Consider the following 7214-nt stretch of genomic DNA (forward strand, 5'->3'; position numbering starts at 1 on the left):
TTGAAAGATGAAACAAAAATTTAGGGCAATGCATAAAACACTTTAAGTAAATTGTTCTTCAAAAGAGGAGGGGTCGGAATGAATCAAGAGACCTCATTCACACCCCCACAGAGTTTCCCAAACAATAAATTCATTTACAAAACAAAAAGAGAAATCAACACAAAACCAACCCTTGAGCCACACAAGAAGGAAAAAAAAAATCGTGTCGATTCAGTAACAGCCAAAATACTTGTGAGGGAGGAGAAAAACGAACGAAAAAACCCTTGAAATATGTTAGCTGATTATTTGTAAATATTGTACTTGGAAAATGGGATGGAAAAAGGCACAAACTTGACATCATCAGAAAACTGAAACTTGCAAAAACATAAGGGGTAACTCATCTCCAGAGTAAACTCTCAAGTAGAATGCTCCTCTCCAAAAGAAGAGAATATAAAATTGATCCAAAAAGTACCATCTGAACTTAATCTTTCCCCAAATCGGAAATTACACGAAAAAATGCAAAAGGATTATTATATTTTTTTATCTAAGAGAAAAACAAAGTCTCCTTTTAATTGTCTCATGTGGCAAGAAGGGGGGACGTTGTTTGCAGGTGCCAGAAAGGATGGCGGAGAGGGGGTTTGAGGGATAGAGGACCCGCTTACCTTGCTCTGGAACGGCGGCCGCGGGACAGAAGTGGGCGCGGGACCCTGCTAGAGCCTGCTTGTTGGGAGAAGGGAGGATTAGGGGATCCCGGCGCCCTGTACGAATGCAGAGAGTGGAAAGACTGGGGGCACCCATTTCCCCACCTCCACCCGCCTCCCTCCCTCGCGTACCCGGGCCCTGAGAGCTACTGAAAGTTACAAATTGCTTCCATTATTAGCTCATCCCGGGCGGCCTGGTCATTGGCCAACCCCGGACCACGTGGTACCTCGTACCAATCGATCGAATTTCTAGTTGCAATTCTCTGCGTGTCCCTTGGTTCTGGGGAGGAAAGGGGGGAGCGGTGGCGCGGGGACTGGGGAGGGGCTAAGGAGGGGGGGGTCACTTCGCCCCCTCACCCTCTCTCTCTCTCTGCCTTGTCCCGGCCCTGAGTGTCGCCCCAGAAGGGCTTGAAGGAATGTAGTGGGTTAGGACACAACGGGGAGGGCGCAAACTGGAGGAAGCGAGAGACGTCGCCAGGGACCCAGGGCCCTCTCCTTCTAGTTCCCCGAGCCCGCCCGCCTCCACTGGCAACTCCCTGTAGAGCGCCCAATCTGCCCCGGCCAGTCTCCGGGCTGGCAGTCTGGCCAGTACCCGGGGCGCTTGAGTGTCCTCTCCCCGGATCACTGCTTGGGCCCCCACCTTGGGGAGGATGCGCCCGAGGTCTCGTCCCCGGGGCTCACTCTGAATCTGGCGCCTGCTCTCTCAGGGGCACCCTCCCCAACCCGACGGTGGAGTTTTTGCCCCTCCTGAGACAGTGTGAGAGAAGGACAAACTTTTGAGTGGATAAAGATCAAGAAGAGCCCGTCCAGAGCAGGTGAGTTGGGTCTGGGAGGGGTGCGCTTTAGCCTGAAAACAGCGTCTCTCTCTCCCCCTCTCTCTCCCTCCCCATCTTCTCTCCCCCGTAGGCAGACCTATAAGCTCCCCCCGCCCCAACCCGGGAGGAATTTGGGCTGGGGCTGGATTGTCGGAGGAGTAGGGCCAGAGCAGCTTTCCCCCCTCTGAGTTTGGGGACTAAGGTGGCAGCTGGCAGGGGGAGATGTGCTGCTTCTGAAACAGGAAAGAACGGGAGAAACTGGGGGCCTGGAGAGGCATAGAGGCTGAGAGTGGTCGCGGCTTTCTCCAGGCGAAACTTGCAAGAACTTCAGAAAAGTTTTCTGTGGAGCCACAGAGAAAGGAGCAGAGTTAGGGTTTTGAGGTTTAAAGTGGGAGGGAGGGCCCCTGCTTCTTATACAGAAGGAAGGATGTGTTTGTTTGTTTGTTTGCCAATCACGGTTGGTTACCATGTAGAAAAAAACCTGAGCAGGTCCCGAACCTGCTCACCCAGTAAGCTCTTAGAGACGCTTGGAGATCCCCAAAGGGCTTTCTCCAGAAAGCAAGAGAAATACCAGCTGCTCTGCGGGGGTTGGGGAGCAGGGTATCAGCCCAGAGCCTGAGCCGGGGATCTGCTCCAGCCCCTGCTGCATTTGGACCTTTAGCTGATTTTAAGTGAGGAGTGCCATGAACTCTCCTTGTAATTCCAATTTGACTCACAGACCCATTTCCCTAAAATGGAATTAAGGGAGCGCTCCTCCCCTCACCCCCAGCACATCAGCCTTCCTACTCTCTCCAGCTCCCACAGGAGGGCCAGGAAAAGAACCCCGTGCCCCATCCAGGGGCTGAGTTTGCCCTCCTCCCCAGAGAAGTTTCAGGAGGAAAAGATGAAGGAGGCTCTTCAAAAGGGCAGGAAGGACACAGGGTGGGTTCAGAGGGTGCAGCTGAACTTGGGAGCCCCGGGTTAGAGTTGCAGGAGTGGGCAGGCTGGGGAGGGAACCGGAGCTGCCCTGCAGGGTCTGCCCTGCAGGGTCTGGTGAGGGTAGGGGCCTAGGCAGGTGTTCCGAGCAGGGCCAAGGGAACTCTGGAGCCCCAGAAGGGGAGGCCCAGCCTAGGCAAAATGTTTGTGTGGTGCCTGAGGTTTGCAGGTCCAACCTAAGGAGCCAGGCAGGAGGCAGCGGGAACATTTGGAAGACTTCTTGGAAAGGCCCGGGAGAGGCTGTGGATCCCAGGAGAGAAAATTTCCACACCCAGCGTGGGTGTTTCTAGCCCCTCACCTGGTCTGCATTTCTCAGTCCGGAGCTGCCAAACTGCCCAGGCCTTTGTCTTTCACTGTGCCCGAGGTTTTTCTGCGTGTAATGTAGAGGCTGTCCCTGCACCTGCTCCTGAGGGAGCCCTAGGGCTGGGCCCACCTAGCTGAGAGGTCCCAGGGAGCCACAAGCGGCACTGCCTAGAGGCACGGCTATCTTGGGGCGTGGGCTTTGGGAGGGTCAGGAGGGTCGTGTCCAGGGACAGATGTGAAGCCAAGGTGACTGATATTCAAATCTAAGCCCATTTCTTTCCTCCCATCCCATGGCCCTGCACACCTCTCCAGCCCAGAGGAGTTGCATGGAAGGTGTCATCCCGCCCCAATCTCAGCATTAACATGGGGACCAACTGGGGTTTCTTTGGCCGGCTCCCTCAACTCTAGGCACACTAAGAGAGGGCACTGGGGTCTGGATTTTGCCCCCTTCCCTCTCTGATGAGTCAAGTCCTCTTCCCCCTGCTGCCCCAACACCCCCCTACCCACAAGCGCACACAGTCTGTGGAGCCGTCTCTCTTTTACTCTTTTCTTCTCTTCCTCTGTCTCTTTTACTAGGATTGATGGAGTGACAACAGTTTGGCAAGCATCCCCCTAAGCCTGTAGCAGGGAGCTGTGGACCCAGCCCTGACTTCTCAGCCAGAGGGGCACAGCTCATTCTTGGGCCCTTGAAATTGAACCCCATGTTGTTAAAAAAAAAAAAAAACATGAAGTTAAAAAAGAACAACGATGAAGTGTGGCTAGGCTGCCCGAGGCCAGAACCCTCAACCTGGGGAGGGGGCAGTTGTGTGCCTTTTCCCCGTTGCAGAGAGAGGATTTAGACACAATGCAAGATGGGAAGGCAGTCAAGGAAACAGCACAAAGGACTGGGGAAAAAAAAGATCTCGAACAATACAGAGAAAAGACTGGGGAGGGAAGAAAAGGTTTGCGAATGCCTCCGTGCTGGGGGCAGAAGAAGGGAGCAGGGAGGGAGGGGGCCAGAGAGATGAGATGAAGGGGTATCAATAAAGCGTGGAATGAAGAAGCAAGGTTAACGTTAATGGGTGATATGAGAGAAAAACCACAGAAAGGGAGGAACGAGAAAGAAAGAAAGAGAAAGGAAGAAAGAGGAAAAGGAAAGAAAAGACAAAGCAAATAAATGAAAGGAGGGAGCTGGAAAGTGAAAGAAAGAGAAGTGAAAAAAGGTAAAAGAAAAATGAATGGGAGAAAGAGCGAGCCGGGTAGGAAAGGAGGAAGGCTAGGAAAAGAGGGAAGGAAGAAAAGACTCTAGAGGGGCAGAGGTGGAGGGAGGGTGGGAAGAAAGCAAACGAAGGAAGGAAAAGGAGAAATAGAGATACAGAGAGAAAAATAGGAAGGAAAGAAAGGAAGGGGGGAAGGGGGTTAACAGAGAGACGGTCCCGACTGGGGAGGAGCAGCGAGAGGGAGGGAGCAGGGAGGAGGCGGAAAGGTGCAGGGGGGCTGTGGAGGGGGGAGCTGCCAGGTACCCAGGCTGCCTTGACCCTGACCTCCCACCACCACTGCTCCCCCACTGCCGCCCCCACAGTGCTCACCGCAGGCAGCTGCAGCCCTGGCACAAGGCAGGTGGAGGCGGGGAGCTCCTCCAAGAAGAAGTAGCTGACACAGCTGGAGGAGCTCCTCCTGCAGAGGCACCTGCCTGGCACAGGCCTTAAGTCTCCAAAGGTCAAGATCTGGTTCCAAAAGCAGAGCTAGAAGCAGAAGCGGTTTAGAGAAGGGGATCCCACCCTGGCTCAGTCTCCGGACCCCCCTCCACCCTGACCCGGGTGGCCGAGGCTGTCTGCAGACTGGACTGCTTTGTTCTTGGAGGCTCTGGCTCTGTGACCTTGGGCCTCCGTTTGGTCTCTATGTCAAAGGAGGCCCCTGTGCTGGAGGGTTCTTCTCTCCCCTGTTCATGAGCAGAGGAGAGGGAGCGAGGGATAAGGCTGGGTTCCTTCTGGGAAAGGCATTTTCATTTTCTTCCTTGGTAAGAAGAAAAAATATCTTCCTCCTTTACTTCAAAACCATCCCTGCCCCCAGAAAGCTACCTTTCAGGGCTAGGGATTTCTCCGTGCCAGAAGGAGTCGGATTAATCCGGAAAGGGCTGGGTGTGAGATTTGCCAATCCTGGAGGAGCCAGAGAAGGGCTCTCACTCTGGAAAGAGAGGAAGAACACCCCTTCCCAGGGTAAGCCGACCTCAGTTCTGCCGTACATCTCCCTGAACTGGTACCCAACCCAGAGATGCATTGGCCAAGTGGTTTTCGATTCAGTTTGCAGAGGAGATGAACTTCGGGTGGTTGTGTCTCTGGGGCCTCTTGGGCCTGTGCTCCCACACCCTGCCCATGACCACCCAGTTAAAGCCAGTGAGATAATTCTTTGGTTCCCCCAAAGTGGGATGGAGCAGGTCAGCACCTCTCCCAAGGGCAGCTTAAGCCTTGAGGATGGGCTGGAACCACCGGCTGGAAAACCACGTTCCCAGTAAACCATGCAGTTCTCCTAAAGGGGGTTCCATTGTGGCTGGTAGCTTTCCTCCTTGTCCTTAAGCTTCCTCTTTCCTTCTAGATCTTTCTCCCCATCCTCTTGCTCCCTTCCTTCCCTCGCCCTGTCTTTTCTTTTCTTTCTCTCTCTTTTCCTTTTCATCTCGTCCAGGCTGGGGCTCTTGCTCCGTCTTTGTGCGCAGAGGCTGTGCTCTGAGACCTTCAGACAAGTTACCATGTGTCTGAACCTCAGGAGTTCATTATCTGGGTGCAAATATTGGGATTGGACGATGAGAGGCCAAAGGGGGCGCAAGCTTCGCTGTGCAAGTGTGGGAGGTAGTGATTGTTTTCTGTATCAGTCATGCCCACGGCCATCACATCCCCCGTGGCTAACCCCAGAAAATCCTTCCCATCTCCCCCATCTGTAAGCGCCCCTGCCCAGAGGGGTGGAGTTGCTGGTTCCCCCAAGGCCGTTGCTCTCCTGGGGCAAGTGAGGGCCTGCAGGAGCTCGCATTGGTGAAGGCAGGATGAGGTCAGTGTTGCCAGGTCAGGGCCTCAAACTGTTAAATAAGCAAAGCTTATCTCCCCATTCCCGATGCATTTAGGGGTCCTCTTTCTCTTGGATGACGAAGCCGGTCGATTCTGATTCTGGATCTTGACCGTCTCTCCAAAGTACAAGCCCCTGATTAGCCAGACCCATCACCAACCACATCTGTTCATCACAGAAAGGAGGCCACTGATTCCAGGCCTTCATGGACAGGATGCAGACTCCCTGCCCAGAGCCCCTTCCTTGCCTCAGCCTGGCCCCGAGGGGGAGGAGGGAACCCCATTGGCTTCGCAGGATCCGGAATCTTGACTCTCCTCGGGCAGAGCAGACAGCTGCAGCTGCAACCTGGAGCCTGATGCTGGAAGCAGCTTCTGCCTTTGGGGTCTCCCTGCTGCCTCAGCCTCTGCTCTGTTCGCTTTGCTGTTGCGTTTTTCTTTCTCATTTAGGGGGGTTGGGGGACAGGGAAATGAACTGTTTCTCCTCGGGCCCCTAATCCTTCCCCATCCCCCCACCAAACCCATAAAGCTACGACTGTAATGAGCTGCCGCTTCTGGCCCAGCTCATAAGTTACTCAAAGCAAATTCAGATTCTCTTCTGGGCAGGTGGAAGGACAGACGCCCATTCTTCAGTCCTCCCTTGCTCACTGATCCATTTTAGGGGCATTTTGGGGGTCAAAATTGAGACCGGATCATTTCAATTGGTATAAAAGTAGCATTTTTTTTTTTTTAAATCAAGGCAGAGGCCCAGATTTCCTGAATCAAGGAATAGGAGGCCTTCTCCGGAACCCACACCTCTTCTCTGGCCTCTCAAACTGGTGATGCTGTGAAGGTTTGGTGACATGGAGGAGGAGAAGGGACAAGAGGGCAAAGAGTCGTTTGCTTTATCAAGAAATCAGTGGCTTCGGCGATTCCTCCCACTGGTATTTATTTAGTACCTACTCTGTGCAAAGCGCTGTCCCTACCTCAGTTTGTCACGACAGTCAGTAATGAGATTCCGGCCACTCTCAGGCTTCAGTGTGTGTGGACAAATATATAAATAAACAAACGGATGGAAAAGAAAGTCTGGATTTTGACTGCTGCCTTCGTGTGCCTGACCTCAGCTCCCCAGGCCAGGTCGGTGGGAAAACGGGATGGCCCTGGGGGCTCATTTGTTCCCCCGCCCACCCCCCGCTGGAAAAACATTAGAAAGGGAGCAGGAGCCAGGCATGGGGATGGGCAGACGCGAGAGGCCTGAAATCAAGGGCTTGGGGTGATGGGCAGAGGGGGTCCCCCCAAGGTACCGTCCCATCTTTGAGAGGTGCCTTGTCGGTGGGGAGGGCCGATAGGTCTGTTTGAGTTTCTGAGCAGGCCTGCAGGTGGCCCCTGGTGGAGTCACGTGCCTGAAGGTGACAGCAAGGGTGTGCGTG

General features: G+C 54.0%; 1 long non-coding RNA gene across 1 annotated transcript; it reads left to right on the forward strand.

Annotated features, from left to right (window-relative positions):
* The first annotated feature begins 954 nt into the window (after positions 1-954).
* LOC100519311 (uncharacterized) lies at positions 955-6833 on the forward strand. Its single transcript, NR_131172.1, is given in 2 exon segments — positions 955-1495; positions 6545-6833. It is a non-coding gene; the product is annotated as an uncharacterized LOC100519311 (long non-coding RNA).
* Positions 6834-7214: the final 381 nt, after the last annotated feature.

This window comes from Sus scrofa, chromosome 5 (genome assembly GCF_054392235.1).
Source record: "Sus scrofa isolate SSC_HxYL_T2T_F1_AM1 chromosome 5, Sscrofa_HxYL_maternal_Yorkshire_Landrace_v2.0, whole genome shotgun sequence".
NCBI lineage: Eukaryota > Metazoa > Chordata > Mammalia > Artiodactyla > Suidae > Sus > Sus scrofa.